This window comes from Xyrauchen texanus, chromosome 28 (genome assembly GCF_025860055.1).
Source record: "Xyrauchen texanus isolate HMW12.3.18 chromosome 28, RBS_HiC_50CHRs, whole genome shotgun sequence".
In the NCBI taxonomy this organism is placed as follows: domain Eukaryota; kingdom Metazoa; phylum Chordata; class Actinopteri; order Cypriniformes; family Catostomidae; genus Xyrauchen; species Xyrauchen texanus.
The window spans coordinates 11,203,531-11,230,721 of record NC_068303.1 but is presented as its reverse complement, the minus strand read 5'-3'; the positions used below and the strand labels follow the sequence as shown (position 1 = coordinate 11,230,721).

At 38.6% G+C, this 27,191-nt stretch overlaps 2 protein-coding genes and 1 pseudogene across 5 annotated transcripts in view; 1 reads left to right on the top strand and 2 right to left on the bottom strand.

Moving 5' to 3' along the window:
* Nucleotides 1–10,132, bottom strand: part of LOC127622210 (sodium-dependent multivitamin transporter-like) — a 29,965-nt gene extending 19,833 nt beyond the window's left edge. The window contains exon 1 of the mRNA XM_052096219.1: nucleotides 10,019–10,132. The gene's annotated coding sequence lies outside the window, so the exon portion shown is untranslated. The remainder of the gene's footprint in view (nucleotides 1–10,018) is intronic.
* A 1,626-nt stretch (nucleotides 10,133–11,758) lies between these two features.
* Nucleotides 11,759–12,933, bottom strand: LOC127622464 (60S ribosomal protein L7-like 1; annotated as a pseudogene).
* Nucleotides 12,934–20,455: 7,522 nt separating this feature from the next.
* LOC127621753 (nuclear receptor coactivator 1-like) overlaps nucleotides 20,456–27,191 on the top strand; it is a 96,499-nt gene continuing 89,763 nt past the window's right edge. For all 4 annotated transcript variants that reach the window (XM_052095472.1, XM_052095470.1, XM_052095471.1 and 1 more), the window contains exon 1: nucleotides 20,456–20,929. The gene's annotated coding sequence lies outside the window, so the exon portion shown is untranslated. The remainder of the gene's footprint in view (nucleotides 20,930–27,191) is intronic.

Genomic DNA, 27,191 nt, shown 5'->3' with positions numbered 1-27,191 from the left:
TATTGCTTGGCTCCAAACAGAACCAACAGTTTATCACTCATGCACACCATGGACAACGGTGCACTAGTCTTGTGAGAGATAACATGTCTCATTCAAATGGACTCAAGAAAACTAGTAGTCATATGACTTGAGTGAGAAACCTATTCTAATTTTATATTGCGCCTCTCTGGCTTTCTGTCTAAGGTTATATTCACACCAGTTTACGACCAGCTATTCCAACATACGCTGACATATTATGCCTATTCTGGGGTTCAGGAGCATTCAGGGTTATTCACATAAATCTGTACTGTATCTGTCTAATGAAAGCTCTATGTATTACTGTATTTAGGCCATTGAAGTTAGGCATGATTCATGGAAGGATAACACAAATAAAATGGTAAGCTACACTGTTATTACATAGCAGTTAGCTTTTTTTTATATATCGTTCAGTTCAACCTTTGACAATTTGTTATGCTATTTATATAATATGTGATGAAAAATGTTGTATTAAATTAGCCCAATTCCATGTCCAATTCCCAATGTCCTCATGGTGGCGTAGTGACTTGCCTCAATCTGGGTGGTGGAGGATGAATCTCAGCTGCCTCCACGTCCAAGAAGGTCAATCCATGCATCTTATCTCATGGCTTGTTGAGACCTAGCGGTACTGCATGGAGGATCATGCTAACCTACGTGGCATCCATGCACAACTCACCAAGCACCACACCGATTCTCAGCAAGAACCACATCATAGCGACCACAAGGAGATTAACCCAACGTGACTCTACCCACCCTAGCAACTGGGCCAATTGGTTGCTAAGGAACCCTGACTGGAGTCACTCAGCACGCCCTGGATTCGAACTTGTGACTCCAGGTGTGGTAGTTAGCGTCCTTACTTGCTGTGTTTGATATAATAGCAAGTGATTTTCTAGTACCAAATTAGCAATTTAGCATGATTACTCAAGGATAAGGTGTTGGGAGTGATGGCTGGTAAAAATGGGGCCTGTCTAGATTTGATCAAAAATGACTTTTTTCAAATAGTGATGGTGCTGTTTTTTACATCAGTATTGCCCTGTTTAATTTTTTTCAGCCAGTGTGTGTGTATGTTTTTTTTTGTTTTGTTTTTTTTAATAAAATAATTTTCGACTTTGAATCCCACAGTAAATATACAGTTTCCTCTCTGTGTCTTGGGAAAACATGGATGATGTCATAAATCTTATGAATGAAGGAAAGTTACATTTATATAGCACTTTTCTGACACTACACTCAAAGCAATTTACCCAGTGAAAAGGGAAATCTCCTTAACCACCACTAGTGTGCAGCATCCACCTGGATGATGCGACGGCAGCCATTGTGTGCCAGTACGCTAACCACAAACCAGCTTTTGGTTTAGTTGAGAGAGTGGAGTTATAGAGCCAATTAATGGATGGGGATTATTAGGAAGCCATGATTGAAAAAGGCCAATGGGGGTAATTTGGCCTCACCCCTACTTTTCGAGAAGTGTCCTGGGATTTTTCATGACCACAGAGAGTCAGGACCTCGGTATAACATCTCTAACCCCAAGGACGGTGCCTCCTACAGTATAGTGTCCCCATCACTATACTGGGGCATTAGAACCTAAACTAACCTTACTGTAAATTTATGAAATTCTATAGCTGTGGGACGGCAAGCGTTTTAATATTCTACACTAACAACAAACCAGGAGGATCTCAGCACAGTCAAAGGTTTTAATATGTAAATACTGATAACAGCCTTATCTTATTATAGACTTTGATAGTCAGATTTGTTAGGCAGTTGTTTATACCATGCACAACACTCATGCTACTAAATTCAACTCAGATAACAACACTTTACAGGAGAGGTTTGAGTTCTATCTGCATATGCTTAGTCTCACCAATTTAATCCCTCTAATTTTTAGGCACTATTTAAGAAAAGAAAGAGAGGACATATTGGTTCTTATCAGAAGAACAGTTGAGAAAAACAAAACTCATAGGCTAAGATTATTTGTCAACCCACTATTTGCAGTGAAAATCAAATCAATTGTGTCTAGATTCTTTCAAAATACTACCCAACTGACTAATTTTCTGGTTTCTATGCTTTAATCTCTGATGGATTTAAATGTAGATGTATCCGAGGTAAAAATTTAAAATCAGGAACAAACCTGGATCCTTTCTCTGTAGTCACAAGGCTTTTTGATTTGATGGAGAAACAGTGGGATAAACGCATAGCAAAATGTCTGTTTGATTTTACTTAGCCTCTATGATCAAGCCTGCATATGAACCTTTAAACACAGCTTATGCATCAACCACCAAGAGAATGCAGAATTTTGTTTAATACGCAGTATTCCCTGACATGGGCAATCATATAAATATCAGCAGCTCTAGTCACAACAGTCCCATTATTTGTGCTGGTTCAACAGGAGTGCTGCTACAATTTAGGCATAACTTATAAGTTATGCCTAAAATATAAGGGCATTGAAAAAAAAAACAAAAAAACACAACAACATATTTTTCGGTCCACAGAACTGCCGCTCACTGAATGTTTTTTGTTTTTGGCACCATTCTGAGTAAATTCTAGAGACTGTTGGGTGTGAAAATCCCAGGAGATCAGCAGTTACAGAAATACTCAAACCAGCCCATCTGGCTCCAACAATCATCCATGTGATTAACTAATCAGCCAATTGTGTGGCAGCAGTGCAAAATCATGCAAATATGGGACAGAAACTTCAGTTAATGTTCACATCAACCATCAGAAGGGGGAAAAATGTGATCTCAGTGATTTGGACCGTGGCATAATTGTTGATGCCAGATGGGCTGGTTTGAGTATTTCTGTAACTACTGATCTCCTGGGATCTAGAATTCAGTCTCTAGAATTCTAGAATGTCCCTGTCACTATACTGGGCTATAAGGACCCACACAGACCACAAGATGAGATCCCCCTGCTGACCTCCCAAATACCACTTCCAGCAGCAACCTTAGTTTTACCCAGGATGTCTCCAATCAAGGTACTGACCAGGCTCAACCCTGCTTAGCTTAAGTGAGCAAACAGGCAAGAGCTGCAGTGTAATTTATAAGCTCAGCAAAAAAAAAAAAAAACGTCCCATCACTTTCAACTGCTTTTATTTTCAGCAAAATTAACGTGTAAATATTTGTATAAACATAAAAAGATCCAAAAACTAAGACATAAACTGAACAAGTTTCACAGACATGTGACTAACAGAAATGGAATAATGTGTCCTTGAACAAAGGGGGTGGTTAGGGTTGGGGGTGGCATCCTAGAGCTGGCCGTCCGGCCAAACTGAGCAATCGGGGCAGAAGGGCCTTGGTAAGAGAGGTGACCAAGTACCCGATAGTCACTCTGGTTGAGCTCCTGAAATCATGTGTGGAGATGGGAGAAACTTGTATAAGGACAACCAACACTGCAACACTCGATCTGGTCTTTACGGCAGAGTGGCCAAAAGTAATCAAAAGTAAAAACAGTCAGTATTGGGTGTGGCCGCAAGCTGCATTAAGTACTGCAGTGCATCTCCTCCTCATGGACGGCACCAGATTTTCCAGTTCTTGCTGTGAGAGGTTCCCCCGCACTTCCACGAAGGCACTTGCACATTTCTGGGGGAGTGGCCCTAGCCTTCACCCTCCGATTCAACAGGTCCCAGACGTGCTCAATGGGATTGAGATCCGGGCTCTTCGCTGGCCATGGCAGAACACTGACATTCCTGTCTTGCAGGAAATCACGCACAGAACGAGCAGTATGGCTGGTGGCATTGTCATGCTGGAGGATCACGTCGGGATGAGCCTGCAAGAAGGATACCACATGAGGGAGGAGGTTTTCTTCCCTGTAACGCACAGTGTTGAGATTGCAGGCAATGACAACAAGCTCAGTTCGATGATGCTGTGATACTCCGCCCCAAACCATAACACCCTCCTCTTTCAAATTGATCAATAGTACACTCTGTACTCTGGAGCGCTGTACGCTCATTCCTTTGACAATAAACACAAGTCCGACCATCACCCCTGGTGAGACAAAACATTTTTTGCCAGTCCTGTCTGGTCCATCGAAGGTGGGTTTGTGCCCATAGGCGACATTGTTGCTGGTGATGTCTGGTAAGGACCTGCCTTACAACAGACCTACAAGCCCTTAGTCCAGCATCTCTCAGCCTATTGTGGACAGTCTGAATACTGATGGAGGGATTGTGCATTGCTGGTGTAACTCAGTCAGTTGTTGTTGTTGCCATCCTGTTTCTGTCCCAGAGGTGTGATATTCGGATGTACCAATCCTGTGCAGGTGTTGTTACACGTGGTCTGCCACTGCGAGGATGATCAGCTGTCCTTCCTGTTTCCCTGTAGTGCTGTCTTAGGCGACTCACAGTACGGACATTGCAATTTATTGCCCTGCCCACATCACAGTCTACATGGCTCGATGCAGCATGCCTAATGCACATTCACGCAGATGAGCAGGGACCCTGGGCATCTTTCTTTTGGTGTTTTTCAGAGTCAGTAGAAAGTTCTCTTTAGTGTTCTACATTTTTATAACTGTGATCTTATTTGTCTACTGTCTATAAGCTGTTAGTGTCCTATAACATACATATATATATATATATATATATATATATATATATATATATATATATATATATAGATATAAACTCAAATATCACTCTGACATATGTATTCAGACCCTTTGTTATGACACTTGAAATTTAGTTCAGGTGCAGCCCATTTCTCTGGATCATCTTTGAGCTGCTTCTACACTTTGATTGGAGTCCACCTGTGTCAAATTCCATTGATTGGACATGATTTGGAAAGGCACACACAATCTATAAAGTCTCACAGTTGAAAATACATATCAGAGCAAAAAAAAAAACATTAGGTGAAAGGAAAATTTTCTGGCTGCATTGAAGGTTCCCAAGAGCACAGTGGCCTCCAAAAATCCTGAAATGGAAGAAGTTTGGAACAACTAGGACTCATCGGGGCAATCAGGGCAGAAGGGCCTTGGTAAGAGAGGTGAGCAAGAACCCGATAGTCACTTTGGTTTCTCCCATCATGTGTAAAGATGGGAGAAACTTGTAGAAGGACAACCACCGATCTGGGCTTTACAGCAGAGTGGCCAGACGGCAGCCTCTCCTCAGTGCAAGACAAAAGAAAGCCCACTTGGAATATACAAAAGCACCTAATGAACTCTCAGACTGTGAGAAACAAGATTCTCTGGTCTGATAAAATGAAGATTGAACTGTTATGTCTGGAGGAAACCAGGCACTGCTCATCACCTGCACAATACCATCCCAACAATGAAGCATGGTGGTGGTAGCACCATGCTGTGGGATGTTTTTTAGCAGCAGGGACTGGGGGACTGGTCAAGGTTGAGGGAAAGCTGAACGCAACAAAACACAGAGATATCCTTAATGAAAACCTGGTCCAGAGCACACAGGACCTCAGACTGGGCTGAAGGTTCACCTTCCAACAGGACAATGACCCCAAGCATGCAGCCAAGACAACGCAAGAGGGGCTTAGAGAAAACTCTGTGAATGTCCTTGAGTGGCTCAGCCAGGTCCCAAACTTAAACTCAATCGAACATCTCTGGAGAGACCTAAACATGGCAGTCCACCAACGGTCCCCATCCAACCTGACAGAGCTGGAGAGGATCTGCAGGGAAGAATGGCAGAAAATCCCCAAATCTAGGCGTCAAAGCTTGTCGCATCATACCCAAAAAGACTTGAGGCTGTAATCGCTGCCAAAGGTGCTTCAACCTAGTACTGAGTTAAGGGTCTGAATACTTTTTTTTTTTATATAAATCTTTAAAGTTATCAAAAATCTGGGTTGTGCTTTGTCATTAGGGGGTATGGCGTGTAGACTGATGTGAAAAAATGACTTAAAGCATTTTAGCATAAGGCTGCAACATAACAAAATGGTCTTGTTATGTGCAAGAATGGCACTCAATTGGCTTAAATACATGTAAAAGTTTTATAGAAAGCCAAAATTCTGATCAAGAGACTCCAAAAAATAAGTCAGTTCCCTTAATTGAATTGTAGTCAAGTCAGTTTCATTAAGCCAACATAGTTTAGTTATATTAGGTCAATTTAATGTACTATAGTAGTTTTAACTTAACTTCATTAGGTTAGTCAAACTAGATTTACTATGGTTTGTTTAACAACTTTTCTTATGTTGGTCCAACTTATTTTATTAATCATTAAGGTGCGTACACACTACGCGCGACTCCATCCCATTCATTTTCAATGAGAGCACAGCGACTTCCGGCGACACGAGCTGTCGCGACCGTTGGCGACTAGATGTGGGCGTGTCCAGCAACGCAAAAAAGTTGAGACAAGTTCAACTTTATTCAAATGAAGAGCGACTAACGGAAGTGACAGCCAATAGGAGAGAAGACGGGAGAGCTCACGTGATCCTTCTCTCTCTCTCAGCTCCTGCAGTAACGGAAAGATGGATGAAAGGCTAATTGTTGCTGTTAGAAATTTTCCAGTGCTCTATGATATGTCCTTGTACCACGTACAAGGACATTTTTAAGAAAAATACTGCGTGGAAAGGTGTATCTGAGATCGCGGGGATTTTATGGACCCAGACCGACCGGCATTTGCGTTTTCGCCGCAGATAAACAGCCGCTATGGCAAACAGCACGCCTTGTTTCTCATTCATCTTTGATATAAAGCATTTTATGTACTGATTCCATTTATATTTAGTCTTTTCCCTCCAAAATGTTTGTTTTTAGTGGCAAGAAAAGAGATTCGCTGTCAACAGCAATGGAATGACGTGAATGTCATTTATAAACGTTACTAGGCAACCAGTAGTGGGAACACCCACTAGCTACTTTACCGCCAGCCACTAGTGACCTGCAGCGACAAAGACGCTGGCAGTGTGTACGCACCTTTAGTATTTGCATAATTTGTTTCTCCCCATCCAGTCCCATGCCAAGCATTCTGGGAAATGGAAATCCCCTGCCCAGTTTCATTAATGTTACATTAGCACCACAAAAAGAATGAATGTAGTCCCAACTCAAATGGATTCATGTCAAAAGTAAACTTCCATTTTATAAATTTAAATGGACAGAGCACAACAAAATCAAGTTGTGACTAAATGTTCTAGAATTGTTGCTTTAGTTTATTTTAATCAGACACTTGAACAAGTAGGCAAAATCCTTTAAGTAGTTGATCAAAAAACAAAACATTGAAAAGAACAGAACGAGTTTCGGCATGAATTATAGTACTGGTGAAATCAGGTTTGTGAAAGGCTGCTATGGTACTTGAAATACCAGGATCACTGCATGGCATAGGGCCAACAAACATTATTAACAATCCCTGAAAAGTCATTGCTGCATTCCTCCAGGATTTGAGATCGACATAAACATCAACCACACAGAAGATCTAGGCCAAATACATTTGTTGTTAAAATTCAAAAACCAAATATCCAACTTATAGAAGCTATAAATTCCCAACCAAAAAATGAGTCACCCATGAACTGGTTACGGAGGTTAGCGTAGAGTTTTATCTACCCTTTAACCATTGTACACAAGCCAGGATTGAGTCTCTAATTCCTGGCTTTGGATCAGGAGTTTCCACTACATGACAAATAAAACAAATTTCACATATGTCCATAATGTTATGCTGAACCACAATTCATTAAACAATGTTCTACCAGAATAATATGCTAAACGGGTGATTGGGCATAGTTGTATAATTTGATTCAAATCTTTAGCACTTTATGGCTGAACATATGAGCAAATTTTACATTTTAATTTAATGCTTCCTTGACTAAAATGTCAGCCAGAATATTTGAACCAGCCTGGTGACTTGCTAAATGTGAGAGAGTACTATAAGGTGCCCCACAAACTCTAGCAAATTATCATTGGACATGAAAATAGCAATAGCCTTGATTCTGTGGAGTTGTAGATAACATATCATGCAATAAGAGCAGCAATTCCATTGTGACATACACTTGACATAAATTACAAGAATTGTTTTAATTATCTTAAAGTCAAGCCACGGTGCACACAATTATGATGTGATACACTCAAACTGTTGGTCAAAATGCCAAGCATCATTAGCTACAATTTAAGCAATTTCTGAACAGACAAAATTGTTGGAAACCATTGCAATCCATGTGCCGAAACTTAAATGTGTTAAAACAAAAAGACAACAAATTAGTGTAAAATTAAAATACCTACTAAGCTGACCACTTCCAAAAGCATTAAGTTCTCCATAAATGCAACACTGACATCAGAGGGCTGTAGACCTTCTAAAAACAGCTACTACAATACTCGCCAAGCAAAGTTAGTTTACAGATCTAGATCACTACATAGGAGATCATGATGCATGCACTTTTCCATAATCACCACCTACTTTCTGACATAGTAATGCATAATGCCTATTCACCAAATCTGAGCAATCTGTTCTGTCAGGCATACATCAATAGTAGCTAATGTATAACCAAGGCTCCTCTTCACATACATTAATGGGCACTTTAGCATATTTACTTCACCTTTTATTTATTTAAGGCATATACACTCAAAAACCACTTTATTAGGAACACCTGTACACCTACTTAATGCAATTATCTAATCAGCCAATCGTGTGGCAGCAGTGCAATGCATACAATCAGGCAGATACAGGTCAGGAGCTTCTGTTAATGTTCACGTCAACCATCAGAATGGGGAAAATAAATTGATCATGGCGATTTCATCCCAGATGAGCTGGTTTGAGTATTTCTGTAACTGCCGATCTCCTGGGATTTTCAGCCACAACAGTCTCTGGAGTTAACTCAGAATGGTGCCAAAAACATCCAGTAACTGGCAGCTCTGTGGACGAAAACATCTTGTTGATGAGAGAGGTCAACGGAGAATGGCCACACTTGATCGAGCTGACAGAATGGCTAGGGTAACTCGGATAACTATGATGTCCAATTGTAGTGAGCAGAATATCATCTCAGAACGCACAGCACTTTGAACCTTGAGGCGGATTGGCAACAACAGCAGAAGATCTCATAGGGTTCCACTTCTGTCAGCCAAAAAAAATGTTGAGGCTGCAGCAGGTACAGGTACTGGTGTACCTAATAAAGTGTATCGGTGAGTGTATGTTACAGTTTAAAGATATGGTACTTGCTAAAACATTTCAGTACAAACACAATCTATGTTCTAGCAAATAATATCAGGTTGAAATGAATCCTTGAATATAGTAAGTATTGTATAAAGCCGAAATATATGGAAAATCTATGTTAAACTGACATGCCGCACGTGTTATGTTTTATTGAGTGACACCATAACATTTTCTACTTTGCTTTCTGATTTGTATTATTATTTATTGTCCGCTTAAAGTTAATCCTAAACTAGATACAACTGTAACAGAAATGTGCAGTACATGTGCTTGAAACGTCATTGCGTAAAACGACGCAAAGATCTTAAAAATGATTACTGGTAAATGTCACAACCCACGCGCACTGCGCAAGCAACAGAGCCACGAGCTCAAGGCATAATGGTGCACTAAATTGTGCCTTTGAATATTTGATTTCATAGTTAAAAGTTAGCCTACGATGTCAGGAGCTGCCTAGTACCAGTGTCAGCAAACGTAGAACGTTCCCCTAACGTTAGTATATGGCTCACTTTGGTTTTATTTTGGCAACCTACGTTCTAGGAATGTCAATTTTAGGTTTTATATAATTTTTTTAAAACCACAATCAAACATTCTCAGAATGAAAACCGACACAGTGTACCGGAATATCCACGCTAGCGTTGATTGTGTCATTTTTGCAGGCTGTCCTTACAAGCAATATAGCTGCGGCTCATGCTTGTAGGAAATACTATGCGTGTAAATCCGACATTTGCTGATGTAAAAAGGAAACACCATTTCGTCACCACTCCAAATCCATGTCAATGTCAATATAGCTGTACGCTGTGTAAGAATACACTGCTAACGAAGCGATACAATTAGAATGCTCGCATTATAATCGTCGATGCTGTTAACGCTACATGCGCGCTTCCAGTTTAGACAGTTTTAAGCTCCATTGTCATTATGCTCAGCCAGCATGCAATGTCTTACCTTGGTCAGAGTTCATCCGTTGAATAATGAGAGCTGAATTGTCAAAGCCTTCAGTCTGTCCTTACAATTCAATTCAGACCACCCCTTCTCTCCTTGACATCAGAAGTGGTTGCCTCATGGCTGATTCACGTGTGCTTCTGACGTCACCCGGGACCGTCATCATAGTTCTTCTCATTTCGTAAATTGATGTAATAAATGTCATTAGAAGCATTTGAATCGTTCTTTGTACCCTGAAAGTTGTCCTTCGTTAATTACTGATAATGCTGAATACAATAAAAATCACAATTATGCATGTTTCTCCTATCACCAAAAAAAATAAAAATAATAATAATTGTGCTCTGATCTCAGCTTAGTTGGGATATGCAAAAACAACTGCATTTCATTGGCTCTGCACAATGACAATAAAGTTGAATCTTAATTATTAGTATGAACTTAACATTCCCAGTAAACACAAAATGTTTCCTTTTTACTTATGTCAAAATATTTTTTTTTTACATATCTAATGTTTTTAATACAATGATGTGCCATAAAATGGGCGGCAAGGTGGTGCAGCGGTTAGCACTGTCGCCTCACAGCAAGAAGGTCGTGGGTTCAAACCCTGGTTGCCCCGGCCTTTCTGTGTGGAGTTTGCATGTTCTCCCCGTGTCTGCGTGGGTTCTCTCCGGGTACTCTGGCTTCCTCCCACCATCCAAAAGACATGCAGGCTAGGTTAATTGGTGTCTCCAAAAAAAAAAAAATTGCTGTGGATGTGGAGGTGAGTGTGAGTGTATGTCTGTCTATGTGTGGCCCTGCGATGGACTGGTGACCTGTCCAGGGTGTCCCCCGCCTTTCGCCCAATGTTAGCTGGGATAGGCTCCAGCCCCCTGCGACCCTGTACACAGGATAAGCGGTTGACATGGATGGATGGATGGATGGATGTGCTGTAAAATGATTGAATTGCTTCAGAAGACATAGATTAAACCACTGGAATTTTATGGATTACTTTTATGATGCATTGATGTCCTTTTTGGAGCTTGAAAATTGTCACCATTCACTTAAAATGTTTGGACCTACAGACATCATTTGATTGGACTCAAGATGGCGCCGAGTATGGCTGCTGCGTTGCGAGCTCCGTTACAACACTGCGGTTTATTGTTTGTTTTGTTTACAGTTCTTTGTTTTTTTGTCTTGGATGTTGTCTGCCTTATTGTTTACGACAGACAAACGCTTTTGGACATTAGTTCTACAATCACACATCGAAAACCGGACTTCAAATTCCTTAATGCCGACCGCTGTTTACAAACACGCCGGGCGAGCCCTTTGTCTGTGCTGCTCGGCCGCGGAAACGCAGAAGGAAAAGAGGAAAACGAGCCGGCGTTCTCATCAGAGTAAGACGTCGTGCAAATCGACCCCCGCTACCCAGTATACTACTGGCAAATGTTCAGTCTCTGGACAACAAACTCTGCGAGCTGAGAGCGCGGATCTCTTTCCAACGAGAGACGAGGGACTGCTGCGTTATGTGCCTTACAGAAACCTGGCTGTCTACGGAGATTCCAGACTCGGCCATCGAAATCACGGGCTCACATGTGATTTCGATCACACGGGCTTTGTCCTACTTTGTTTATGTTCAGTGGAAGAAAAAAAGAGTTTGAGATGACATAATGTTGAGTAAATGAGAGAACTATCATTTTTGTGTGAACTATTCCTTTAACATAGTCCTGCACAACACTAGAAAGACTTCCACCATGAGAGTTCATTAGCTCAGCTGAGTTTTCTGATGACTCTAATTATGTCCTCAGCTCTGGGTCCAGGGTCCCCAACATCTTTCATTAATCCAACTTTGTCTCCAGCAGCATGTCGTGGTACAGACAAACAGAATGGCCACATAAAGTTGTTTACAACCCTGAAGTTCTTTCCAGCAGAGTACATCTCATGGATAAGGTCCTCCAATCAGATGATCCCATATTTTCCTTGAAATACAAGCAGAAGAACATCTGAACATTTTCTTAAATTGTTAGTATGAATGCGAGAATTTTGCGCATCCAAATACACCAAAACAAATTATTCAAGACGTTTTGAATGGTCAGACTTGGCATTCCTACAAACATAAGACTTTAAAGGGTTACACATCTTCAATGTATGTATTTTTACAGTTACAATTCATTTTAATTTGATTTAGTGGTGTTTATTTCTATAAAACATCAATTTAGTTTCACATGAATTTTCTACACTTTCTCTAGCATTTTTTGCTGATCTACCTTTAAGAGTTCTACGCTATGTAAATGTCAATTATGATACTTACCTAGATTCTGCTATATGAGTGTGTTGTCTAAGAGGAACCTTTCTCTAAGAATATGGAATTCTCTAGGAATATGCAAACAAAAGAACATCATATGATTATCTCACCCCCATGCAAGGCTCCAAAGTCTTGAGCATTTTTAAAGATGTATTGCTGACTGTAAGGTGCCACTGAAGATCTTCCTCAGCATCTGAATGTCCTTTTTAATTTAGGGTTCACACCTTTGATCCAAAAAGCAATGAGCAAAGATTTAACCCACACAAAACCACCAATCAAGTGACCAAACCAAAAAAGCAATGTGAGTGAATGATGCGTAAGTGGGAATTACTCTCTGATGCGGACAGCAAACACCAAGCTGTGCTTTGCTGGTGGCAAGCCCGGTGGAGGTCTCTGTTTGAGCCTTGCGAGTCCTGTCACATGATCACATCTCAATGTCTCCTCCTGCTGTTTTTTTAAGAATTCCTCCAAGTGCTTAAACTTCAAAGGAATTCCCTTTTGTACCTCGTAAATGTTTAACATTTTTAATCTGGTTCAGAAAAACTGTTTGTCATTAACAAAAGTACCTTTTGTGGAGTGAAAGTTTGTCTTGAGTTGCTTTGATAGCCTGATATTTCTTGCATTTCTTGAGAAGGTTCCATTGCAGTCAATTACAGCCTGAAGTCTGGAACGCATAGACATCACCAGACGCTGGGTTTCGTCCCTGGTGATGCTCTGCCAGGCCTCTACTGCAACTGTCTTCAGTTCCTGCTTGTTCTTGGGGCATTTTCCCTTCAGTTTTGTCTTCAGCAAGTGAAATGCATGCTCAATCGGATTCAGGTCAGGTGATTGACTTGGCCATTGCATAACATTCCACTCCTTTCCCTTAAAAAACTCTTTGGTTGCTTTCGCAGTATGCTTTGGGTCATTGTCCATCTGTACTGTGAAGCGCCTTCCAATGAGTTCTGAAGCATTTGGCTGAATATGAGCAGATAATATTGCCCGAAACAGAATTCATCCTGCTGCTTTTGTCAGCAGTCACATCATCAATAAATACAAGAGAACCAGTTCCACTGGCAGCCATACATGCCCACGCTATGACACTACCACCACCATGCTTCACTGATGAGGTGGTATGCTTTGGATCATGAGCAGTTCCTTTCCTTCTCCATACTCTTCTCTTCCCATCACTCTGGTACAAGTTGATCTATGTCTCATCTGTACATAGGATGTTGTTCCAGAACTGTGAAGGCTTTTTTTAGATGTTGTTTGGCAAACTCTAATCTGGTCTTCTGTTTTTGAGGCTCACCAATGTTTACATCTTGTGGTGAACCATCTGTATTCACTCTGGTGAAGTCTTCTCTTGATTGTTGACTTTGACACACATACACCTACCTCCTGGAGAGTGTTTTTGATCTGGCCAACTGTTGTGAAGGGTGTTTTCTTCACCAGGGAAAGAATTCTTCGGTCATCCACCACAGTTGTTTTCCGTGGTCTTCCGGGTCTTTTGGTGTTGCTGAGCTCACCGGTGCGTTCTTTCTTTTTAAGAATGTTCCAAACAGTTGATCTGGCCACACCTAATATTTTTGGTATCTCTCTGATAGGTTTGTTTTGATTTTTCAGCCTAATGATGGCTTGCTTCACTGATCGTGACAGCTCTCTGGATCTCATATTGAGAGTTGACAGCAACAGATTCCAAATGCAAATAGCACACTTGAAAGGAACTCTGGACCTTTTATCTGCTCCTTGTAAATGGGATAATGAGGGAATAACACACACCTGGCCATGGAACAGCTGAGCAGCCAATTGTCCCATTACTTCTGGTCCCTTAAAAAGTGGGAGGCACATATACAAACTGTTGTAATTCCTACACCGTTCACCTGATTTGGATGTAAATACCCTCAAATTAAAGCCGAAAGTCTGCAATTAAAGCACATCTTGTTCTTTTTATTTCAAATCCATTGTGGTGGTGTATAGAGCCAAAAATATTAGAATTGTGTCGATGTCCTAATATTTATGGACCTGACTGTATCACTCTTATGTCTTATCTGTATCACACTTAAGTTTTGTGCCACTCTGTATTGTAACTTTTTCAATCCTTTAATAGTTTTGTGCAATAAGAGGTTATAGGTATTTAGCCTATTTATTTGTTAAATATCCATTAGTCATCATGTTTAAGTGCTGCGCTGAGTCCCTATATCCCTCTGAAACGTGTCTGATGGGAATCACGTGAACATAACAGAGCATAATATTAAATAAGTATCTTTAACACAGACTAGTTGGTTAGTTGTTCAAACAACAAGACATTTCTTAGTCGACTAAGAAAATGTATAGATTTGCACATTCCTAATTCAAATACAATAATTTTCAGTTTGTCCCAATGTCACGTCCCTGTATTTTTCTCCTTTTGTCTTCACAGTGCAGTCAATCATTCGCCATTAGGCACATCCACCACTCTTCAGTGACATCGCCTCACCGCAGGCCTCCAAGTTTAATCACGTTTAGACAGCCGATTCAAACCAATTGTTGGAAAAATCTGTTTAGTATTACCCAGGGATTCAGTGTTTTATGTCAATATGTGCAGAAGTTAAGCGTGATTGTTAGAGTACAGTTAGAATGAAAAAAAAAAAAAGTCAGCTGCTTTTTTGGTTTGATTGATTTTATGTTTATTTTTATTCTATAAACATCATCACAATTCGTAAACATTAAACATTCTATTATAAGGTATGTATAAATACTATTGCAAAACAAAAAATGTAAAAAGGAAAAGGCCAGGGGGAATTAATAATACAAAATACATATATAATTCAAATAAGCAGTCAGCTGCTGTCATCAGCTATTCCAAGACGAACATAAGTTAATTGTGAATGTATATTTATGTATTTCCTTGCATCAACTGGTGTTTTTCTTGTAGCATATTCCTTCTAACTGTGACTCCCAGAGATGGTACAACAACTACAATTTGAAAGACAAATGACAAAACATTAACTTGCATGCGACCACTTCCCAAAATTAAAGGGTTAGTTCACCCAAAAATGTAAATACTATTACCATTTACTCACCCTCATGCCATCCCAGATGTGTGTGACTTTCTTCTGCTGATTACAAAGACTTTTAGAATTTTGGAGCCCAAAAAAAAGACAAAAGCAGCATGAAAGTGATCCATATGACTCCAGTGGTTAAAACCACTATAAATCCTTTTTTTGCTATCAATCTGCACTTTCACGTTCTTTTTTTACGTATTTGGCGATTATGGTGTATTTCTTTGAAGGCATGATGTGTTTCTTTTAATTAGTTGTATTTGGACAAATATCTTTCATGTATTTATTTTAATTAGTTATATGCTGACGTATATCTTTAAAATATATGTTGTTTCATTCAAATACATTATGTATTTCTTACATGATGAATACCTTTAAGTTAGGTATCTCTTATATGATATATTTCTGACATGGTGTGTTGATTTAATGAGTTGAATGTATGATGTATATCTTTAAAGCATGTATTTTCTTTTATTAATCAAATTATATGGAGTATGAGCAAACGAAGCCGCCTCATTATGAGGGTACATTGGAATGTAGGTGAAAGGTAAAAGGTATGTTATGAGGAAAGGCTGTTTGTCTCTTACACAAGTGATTCTAAATCAACGTGCCCTTTGCATAAACTGTGACATATGCCCAAGATATGAGAAGTTGCCAGCTGCATATGGAAGATATATGTTTTTTTAAATATAGATAGGCGAGAGATTTTCCACCAATATTTAATTAACTAAGGACATAAAACATATTGGTGGCGAAGAAAAAGACAAGGGCAGTGACCCCACTGGTCAGAGATAGTGGGCAAAAAGTGGTGGTGATGTAGTGGTCTAAGCACATAACTGGTAATCTGGTAATCAGAAGGAAGCTGGTTTGAGCCCCACAGCCACCACCATTGTGTCCTTGAGCAAGACACTTAACTCCAGGTTGCTCCAGGGGGATCGTCCCTGTAATAAGGGCTCTGTAAGTCGCTTTGGATAAAAGCATCTGCCAAATGCATAAATGTAAAAAGATAACAAAAGGTATATAAATGAGAATTTAAGATGATCTAGTCAGAACGGACAGCTGACTGGTCTCAAGTTTGTTGGTGTTCAATAAACTACAACTATGGCACCTGGAACTCAAGACTCCGAGAGTTTTCTTGCAACTTAGAGAGATTCTTCGCGATTTTCCACGACACGATTCACAATATTTGTGCATATAGCCCCCTATTGTGCAGGAAGGAGAATTTATAGTAAAAAAGACTTGTTTTTACCCACACCAACCATATCGCTTCTGAAGAGTAGACATATATTTTAACCCATGTTGTCTTATGATTACTTATATGCTGCCTTTTATGTGTATTTTGGAGCTTCAAACTTTTGGTACCCATTCAATTTCATTGTATGGACCTACAAAGCTGAAATATATTCGTTTGTGTTCAGCAGAAGAAAGAACATCATACACATCAGGGATGGCATGAGGGTGAGTAAATGATGAGAGAATGTATAATTTAGTGAACCATCCCTTTAAGGGACAGTACATCAACCTATCCTCTGAATTCTGTGACAGTTCCAAACGACATTGCGTACAAATGAAGTACATGCCACGTTTTAGCTTTCTGACAGTGGACTCGATCACTTGCATCGCATGAGACCAATGTGATCAACAAATGACAAACATGCATTTTATAACGTTATCTGCTAGGAACGTGCTTCTTATACAAACGTCTAAAGCGATCAACATAATACAAATACAACAAATAAAAGGGCCAACGCGTTTTCACCCTCAACACTACTAGTTTTCTGCCTATATTTGCTGACAGTCATTTGGCATCATGCTGAGTGATCACAATGCCATTACTTTATTGCAACCTATATATATATATATATATATATATATATATATATATATATATATATATATATATAAAATCTATGTATTTTTGTACACACTCGATATCCAATTTAAGCATTTGCAAACAGATAACACACATTGGAATGGTCTGCAGTGTGATCACAGCTTCTGATCTACGCTCAACTGGACAGTCGCCCCATGTGAAAAGCTCTACTTAAAAAATAAAATACTATTATAGGCATCACACAGATACTAATAAATGCTAAACATGGCTAAATAGATTCGATATTCAGTCTAGATTGCTTGAGATTTTCGTGTAAACTCAAAAACGCACACAGAATCTGCCATCGCTTTTGATGTAGACACTTCCTGTCGCACACAAATGACGTTGTTGCCTTGCAGCGAGTAACACTGCCACCTATTTGGTTTGGGGTGTCTATTGCAGATCAGACAGACTCACGTTGACCAGCATGTGACAAAATCATTTATATAGAATTCAAATGCGAACACATGCTACACAATTGATCCACATTTAAAATGGCCATAGTGAAGTCACACATCACAATTTTTGTTTACTTAATCTCTAAGAGCAACTTCCGTCCAAGTGATTTACTTTAACCACAAGCTTCATGCTGTCAAAAAAGTATTTAACTAAACTCTTGAATTTTTTCATTTCTGTTTTTCTTTGCACAAGGCACATTTTTTAGTCCAGACTTCTTTTGGCCAGATGTATTAAGATTTATCATAGAGAGAGATAGTGTTTAGTCCATTATAATGATCATGTTTAGTCACCTCAATGTTGTTCTAGTCAAATGGACAATATTTTGCTGTGCTCTTTCCCAAGCTACAAAGAATGCTTCTAAAATGATGCCTCTTTTGTTGTGTTTTAATGTTTTATTATCTTCTGCTCACAACCAACACAAAATCAATTGCATTCGTGCAGTGACAAATAAATGATTCTGATTCCTGATTTTGTTTGATTTATTCATACCTCACGAGCAACCATTCAAAGTATGTGAGTTAATAGTCATGATGGCATGATAACTGTGGACAATGATGTCAACTGCTGTATTTGAAAAATGGACTAATATTTTTAATACATTTCAAAACACCTCAGCAATATAATATATGCTATATGTATCTATGTATCTCTATATATTATTGACTGTAATGGCAATACAAATTTTATGGCTTGAAAAATCGGTTGGACAAAAGACAAACTGAAACATGTGCTGGTTAGATTTATAGATGTAAATGATTAATGAGTTAAGCCTATCTGGAATTTCAATTATGTTTGATAAGAACAACATCCACTACCACACCTGGAGTCACGAGTTCGAATCCAGGGTGTGCCGAGTGACTCTAGCCAGGTCTCCTAAAGCAACCAAATTGGCCCGGTTGTAGAGTCACATGGGGTAACCTCCTTGTGGTCACGATTAGTTGGTTCTCACTCTCAATGGGGCACGTAATAAGTTGTACGTGTATCTCAGAGAGTAGCATGAGCCTCCACATGCTGTGAGTCTCCATGGTGTCGTACACAGCAAGCCACATTATAAGATGTGAGGATTGACTGTCTCAGAAGCGGAGGCAACTTGTACTCCGCCACCTGGATTGAGGTGAGTAACCATGCCACCACGAGGACCTAGTGAGTAGACGGAATTGGGCACTCCAAAATTGGGGAGAAAAGGGGATGAAAAATTGTTGTAAGAACAACATCCATTAAATATTTTAAAGACCATTATCTGCCTTACACATGGCATGTTGGACAAGGTGACTGTGGTGAGTCACTTCTTTAATAAGAAAAATTAGTGTTAATTTTCAACTTGAAATCAGTTTTATATTTGTACATCAGTATTGCCAAAGTATTAATAGCTGAGCTGCATACAAAGAAAATAAAAATGTGAAACAAAATATTGTAAAACAACATACATAATATAAGAAAAAATACAAAATATAAAGTGACTAATTATCAAATTTAAGTTAATGTTAAATAATAAAAATAATGTTACATGTAAATAATAATAAATATTGCCGGTTCAATACAAATTAAGCTCAACTGATAGCATTTGTGTCATAATGTTGATAGCTAAAAAATATATATATTTGGACTCGTCCCTCCTTTATAAAACAAAAAACAAAAATCTAGGTTACAGTGAGGCACTAACAATAGAAGTGAATGAGGCCATTTTTTTTTTTTTTTGAAGGTTTACAAGCAGAAATGCTTTGTAAAAGCTTGTAACTCTTCAAAATCACTCACTTTCTGTATGTAAGAATCACATGACCAGCTGAATACTTTTAGCTTAATCTCAGTGACCGTCCTGTTATTTGACACTTCCACTTATCGATTAAAGTAATCATGGCTGACTGGGAATACTACACTTCTACAATGGCTTCTGAAACTGAAAACTATTGATTTAAAATAATGCTGCATCCAAGCCACTAGGTGTCATTGCAAATCCAAGATGAGACAAAGACAAAAGTTACTGAGTGCAAGTTTAAGGTATATGGCGTTACGTCGTCATGGCAACAAAGTTGTTAAAATGTATATAACTTTATACAGAAAATGTTAGTAAGCGATTGTATCACACTAAAATCATGATAACAAGTAAATTGTTCACATCTTGTGGCTTTACTCTAGAAACACTGAGTATTTACACATTTACAGACTGGCCCTATTTACTATTTACCTATTTACGTAAGTGCCTCACTGTAACCCCGATTTGTGTTAATTTTGGTGGTAATGAACATTATGCCACAAATGCTGTCAATTGAGCTTTACTTGTATTGAACCCGGAAAATTCATTTAAGAAACAGCCATATTAAAAATATGGTGTATACTCTCTCGTTTTTATAAACATGGACTTTTCACTTAAATGTAATACGTCGGTAGCCCAAATAAAAACACTGTTTTTCACCCTTTAAATGAGAACTGCATAATAATATAGTGTAAGCTAGAAGTAAAGGACTATCTTTAGGAAAAGGGAAAGAATGACCAACTGAGGAGGAGTCCAGAGAAGTCAACGGCCGAGACTGCAAATCTAAAGAAAACTTAGGGCATATTAATTCATGGTAATACCCTAGTAGGCTTCTGTGAGTGGCCGCGCTCTGTACCCTACAGTTATGGACCCCTCTATTGTACGTCCATGCACTACAATCACTCAATCTAGCAGAAACTTGCGCAACCTCACCGATCTCCAAATCATGCGTCGCTCCTCGACAGCCTCGACTCTGCCATACCGATCAGCGCAGTCGCGCACCTTCTGCGTGACGTGAGTGATCCTCCTGTTTGTTTGTGTTGCTCGAAGATGAAAATGGCGGTGACGAGAGATCAACGCGAGAATTAAACACACAAATGACCATTTGAATCGGATGACAGTGTCACTGCAGCCCCGCAAAGGAATACAGAAGTACCTTAGCCTCAACTGAGTGAATTTACAACAACAAACACCCGGAGTTTCATGGAAATAAACAGCGCCCTGGAATTAAAATAGCTCCTGAAATAGCTCCCGTTAACCTCGATATCTTAGCTAGCCTTCAACTGGAAGATTCAACGGCCACAACAGCACCACGTTAAGGGAATTATTCTGTCAGAATAACATGAACTACGCTGTGTTCGCTTTAAATCTCGCATTCAAGCTCGCCCGTGGGCGCTGGGCTTGTAGAAATATTTGCATCTGACTGAATGCATAACTAATCGCTCTATCTGGCAACATTAGCCAGCAAACACCATCTACCAGCCTTCCAAAAGTTTAGCGAGCATCTGCGAGAGGAACACAGAGTGAACAGGTAACTGAAGTGCATTCACATTGTGTATTTGTTGATGTTAAGTGAGGACATCATTTGGCACGGCTGATCCAGCCATTTGGACAGCCACATGCAGAACTGAGTGCGACATCATCAAAAGCATGATATTTTACCAAACAGGAATCAGAGGTGGCTTTTGCACAGCATGCTTTTTGAGTGATCAACAATATATATGATCAACTCTGCCTTTTATTCAATGACATATATGCACTTATTCTTGAGAGGAAAATCTGATTCTGATTCTTCTGAAAGAATCTGGATAGGATGCATGTGGTTGCGTTCCTCATTTTTCCCAGTGCATTAGTTGAATAACAAGCAAATGTCATAACGGGATTCAGCATGGTTATTACCGACGTCTCAGGTTTACAGTGTGTAACTCATGTGACTTGCCTGAAAGCCTGCTGGTCTGCAATTGAAGTGCATTGATTTAGTAACCCTTTAGTAACCTTCAATTAGTTGACAGGTGCTGAGAGACATAGGTTGTTATGAGATGGAGGCAGGCCTTTAAAGGGATAGTTCATCCAAAAATGAAAATCTTCTCATCATTTACGCACCCTCATGCTATCCCAGATTTGTATAACTTTCTTTCTTCTGCAGAACACAAACAGAGATTTTTTAGAAGAATATCTCAGCTCTGCAGTTCCATACAATGCAAGTGAATGGTGATCAGACATTTGAAGCTCCAAAAAGGAGATTAAGTCAGGACAAAAGTAATCCTTAAGACTCCAGTGGTTTAATCATTGTCTTCTGAAGGGATCTAGTTGGTTTAGGGTGAGAACAGACCATATTATTACAACTTTTTCACTTTTCATCTTGCTATTGCCAAGATTTCATCTTGGTTTCTCATCCAAAACCAACTGGATCACTTCAGAAGACATTCATTATGTTTATGCTGACTTTATCTCCTTTTTGAAGCTCAAAAAATTGCATACAGACAGCATAAAAGTAATACATATAAAAACAAGGACTTAAGTATTGATCTTTTTCTCACCCACACCTATTATATTGCTTCTGAAGACATACATTTAACCACTGGAGTTACTGGATTACATTTATGCTGACTTCATGGGATTTTTGGAGCTTCAAGGTTCTGATCATCACCATTCACTTGAATTGTATGGACTTACAGAGATGAGATATTCTTCTAAAAATCTTTGTTTTTGTTCTGAAGAAGAAAGTCATTAGATGGCTTGAGGGTAAATGATGAGAGAATTAAAATTTTTTGGGGGACCTAATGCCTGTTTCACATTGCAAGCGTGATTGCGTCCATAATAACAGATTAGAGCATTCACATCAGAGCGTCGCGTGAGCTGCAGTGCGGCGGGGGTTTCGTCTCCAAGTCTAATTTTGCAGCGTTGGTCAAGCTCTGTTAAAGTGACAGCACACTGTTGATGGACAAAATGAATGTGGTTTGACATCAAAAGTGCATAATGCACAGAATAAGCATGTATTAGTAGTGAAATTGGCTTTTATATTAATTAGAGCGCATCAGAAAAAAAATATATATTTCCATGAGATTTACCAATTTAAAATGTTTGAATTATAGAGCTTAAGCAGAAGTACAGTTTATCATTTAAAACTATAGTAAACTACAACTTATGAACCTGAAATTATGAGATAAAAACTGTCTATTAGTCTATTCTGTGTACTATAAAGACTTGAGGCTTCAGCATAACCCAATCACAGCCGAGTTTGCTTTCACTTGTAAACACTTGCACGTTACAGACGCGTCTGTAAATTAAAAATTGACCTCATTAGTGTACAGCAATGGATGACATCAGACTGATTGTGGAAGTGGAGAAGCACAAAGTGCTTTATGACCCTCAAACTACATTTGTAATGATTCATCCTCAAAGGAAAAAGCCTTGGAAGCAGTTGCTTCGGCCGTTTGTGCAGATGGTAAGTTATTATTTTAGTTATTTATTTATTTTTTGTAAGTGGGATCTTTTTGGTTTGAGGAAAGTTATTAACACTTAAAAGTGTTTGCTGGTGTTTAAACAAAAACATTGCCATTCAATGGCTGAATTTAAATATGTATAACTACTGACCCACTCCTGATAACCATTTTTATAAATGATGGTCTTTATTAAAAGAAATACTCACCATAGTTACATATAAATCACTTTATTTTTCTGTATAGAGCTGCTGCTATGACACTGTAAAAACGCTTCCAGTGTGAAAGCCCTCACGAGTCTGCAGCTGTAGTTACGATGTAGTTAAGCTGACGCTTTGCTCACGTCTTGCTCAAGCTTGCTATGTGAAATGTGCGTAACCCTTTAAATTATTGGATAACCTTAATAAAGAGTGTTAAGACTATTTTCTAATAATAGAAAATATTTAACCATGGTCAACAGTCTATTATTATTATTGGTTCACCAAAGTTGAGCAGGTGTATCGAATAGACTCTTATATTATTCTTCACACTGTATTTCCTTCCACTGACCTTGGTGCTTTTTTGCAACTTTAAAATGCTTTTTGGAGGCCCTATGCATTGCACATTGTCAGAATTCACAGCCCACTGTAACCTTTCTACATTCCAGCACAGTAGCAGATTCTTATAAATATCACCCTTAAGTGAACCTGCTAGGTATAAGATAGTAGATGCGGGCTTCCTTGTTTTCAAATTGCATGCTGTTTATGCTTTTCCTTGACTAAATTGGGTGTATACCTGACTTGATAGATCACCAATCGAGGTTCTCAGAGAAGACCAGCTTATTGCAAAGTGTTTTTCTGTGTGGATTTTATACACATGCATCGATCTGTTTATGATACTTCTGCTCAGCAATTTCATAAGCATTAGGTTGCTGTTCTGTCTTATAAAAATGGCAGTCTTTAATGTTTTGTTTACATTTCTTTACAACTCAGTCAGTGTCAAATCAGTAGTTAAATCCTGATTACTGTGTGATCAAAAGTCAGCGATACCATTCAACGCTCTTGCAGTGCTCTCCCTGCCTGTCGATGCGAGCGTCTCTCTGCCGCATCATGGAGAGGGGCACTCAGCTGTGCCTCCCCAGCCGTCAGAGAGCTGACCTACATCTTTCTAGAAAAAAGCTTGTGCAGCAGCCTGTGAGAATGTGTGGGGGTAGGGAGAGCGCACCAGAGCGAACCAGCATATGAACAAGTGAGAGGGACAGTAAAGAAAGCCAGTTAAAAAGACACCCTCCCTGTGCAACAAGAATCGAGAGAGGGGGACCCAGGGCTCAGTTTCCCATTTCTTATCAGATCATGCCTGGGCTTAGCAACAACTCAGGGATATTTTTCAAAGCACACGGGAACCGCACAATATGAACAAACTCTTGCATGGAGGTTTTAGCAAGGGGCAATGCAACAGCATCTGCTAACATCTTCCCTTGCCACGGGAGTTGTGTTTACAGATAGCAGAGGTGGGAGGGACAGTTTCTTACCCATAAAGTTCAGAAGTACGCGATTTTGTAACAAGCTTTTAGTCCCAGAAAATCATTGATTTTAGATAATGAATTTAGGATTGAAAATAATATTAATAATAATTGCATTTTAATAACTTGTGAAATTATATACATAAATTAGAGTGAGAGTGATAATCAGATTTTCCGATATATTTTCTTCCGATATTCAAGCATTTTTCTTTTATCGGATGTAGTTTATGTAATATCAGATCCACCGATAACTGGCACCATCTTGCGGTGGTTTCTGAAATTGCACTCAAGGTAAAGTAACTTGCTTTTGCAATGTATTGCTTGAATTAATAATTTCTTTTTTTTAAACAGGCATTCATGCTCTATTGAGATGCAATACATAAATGCTTGATGTGTAGTTTAAGCACTAAGGAACAGAGACAAACTCACGTGAAGACAAATCCTGCAAATTCCCAAAGACTTAACATTACTTTACATTAATCTAATCTAAGATCCTTGGATGAGTGCATGTTGGAAATATGAATTCTCTGTTGGATGTGTTTATTAGTCTTGTAAAGTTGCCATTCAGGTAGATGTTCATGTTCCAATGGAATGACGCAGTATGCCAGTGCAGTTTTTTTAACATGATCCACTTGTTTTAAAATGTAAAAAATTGTTTGTAAAATTCCCTAAATTATATTAACATTTGCTATTAAACTTCATTTAGCTATGAATCATCTTCTACAACAGGGGTCGCAACCTTTTTGACATGGAGTGCCATTTTTTTTCCTGGTCAATGGCTGTGCTAGCAGATAAAAGAAGAGAAATATACAATATCGCAGCAATGTCTTTAGAATATTTTATATACAGTTATGTGCAGGTAATTTAATATATTGAAGAGGAGGCACACAGCAAATTTTAAAGTGTTAAATTCACACTCGCATTGTGAAAATGTACACTTATTCAGTGTTTATATAGGTCCACACTAAATAGAGTTAAATTTACACTAGGTAGTGTTAGTTTTTTTACACTTGCATGGTGTTAAAAAAGCATTAAGCGTTCACTTTTTACACCAAATGCATTGTTTTTTTCCTCACAGGCTCCATTTACACAGAGTTGAAACTACTCTAGATGTGTCAATAGCTTAACACTAAAGGAGTTATTTTTAACACTAATATAGTGTTCATACATACCCAGATTGAGGTAATTAAATGTAATCGATGACTAAATACATTACATTAATACATGTGAAGTAAATCGGAAATACGCAGCTCTATTAAGAAGATAGATTTTGTTTTTGTGAGTTAAAGATGGATCGAAGTGAAAATAAAGGTGAGCGAGTATAGTCATAGCCCATTATCCACTGCAACAAAGTTTTTGATCAGTCTTTGAGGTTTTTTGGCTTGTTTTCAAAAAATAATATGTAAAACGCCTTTAAAACAACATCCATTTACATTAGTAGCTATACTGTAGAAGAAAAAATTGTTATTGGAGAATGCTGAATACAATATTTAATATTTTTTTTACTTAAAACAATATACATTTACCCGAGTAGCAACATATAATATATTTAGACTTGCTTTTAGAGAATATGTGGAAAACGATGGAAAACAAGACAAAAACTCTTGATTACAAGAGTTTTTTTTTTTTTTTGCAGTGAATTTTTACTGAATTAAACTTAATAAAACACGTTTTTTTCCCCCTTGGAATTCAGTAATTGTCATTTAGAGATATATTTAAAAAATGATTTTGTCCTCTTTAGTGTTAGTAAACACATTTAATACAACCTTTTAAGTCTAGGCACAAGCTGAATAGTCGGTTAAGAGCTAATGATTAATCGTTGCAATAATCAAACAAATAGTCGAATAATCGTTCGAATAATCGTTAGATTAGTCGATTATAAAAATAATCGTTAGTTGCAGCCCTATTGTCAATATCATCCCAACAGAATGTTTTCATTGGCCCACACTCAACCAGTCTCAATGCTGTTGTTTCCCAAAGATAGCCTATTGACATCTGATGACTTTTTGCCAGAGATTTGGGGATGGTTTTGAAATTTTGAGTGTATTCTTTAAAACTTTATGCTTTGTCTTGAACCTCATGCCCCACATGTGCACTAACAGACCACTTTTGCGAATGCAGGCTGGATAATTCATAAAAAGTTGTTTGGGCAGCAGGTTCTTGTGTGGATCCAATTCTTTAAATAATTCATAGTGCTCAATTATTAAATACTTTAGGAGGACAGTCATGCCTCAGCCAGAGATACTAGGGTAATACACCAGATTTTGAATTTGAAGTAATAGTAGGAGCAAATGCCAATTCTTATCTCCAAGAGGTACAATATCACCAAACAGTAATGGAATGTTTTTGATAAGACAGAGTGTCTGTATAGAGATAGAGAGTTGAGCCCTATGCTTTTTACACTGTGCTCCAAATTCCCCTTTGTAGGAAGATTTTGTCTCTCTAAATAATCATATTCATCATATGAATATATTCTGGAGAGCAATTCACACTGTGTTACAAACTTACAAACTTATCTGAAAGATATTTAAACAGTTGTTTCATTTCAAATTGCACAACTCCTTCCAGGAGGTCATGCATCACATCTAGAGAATAGTTGTGGCAAACATGAAAATACTGAAGACTATTGTGTGTTGAATTTCTTTTGAGGATATATGTTGACTTGAGTTGAAGGTCAGATTCCAACTCACTGCAATGCTGTTCATAAATTGTACAATCATGCAAAATAACCCTAAAATCATCCTTATTGTAAACAAACTGGACATTTGCCTTTACAGTCAAAAATAGACGACAGACGTAATGGCCACTAAATGATTCTGTGAACCCAAGGATCGAGTGCATCTCCAAGT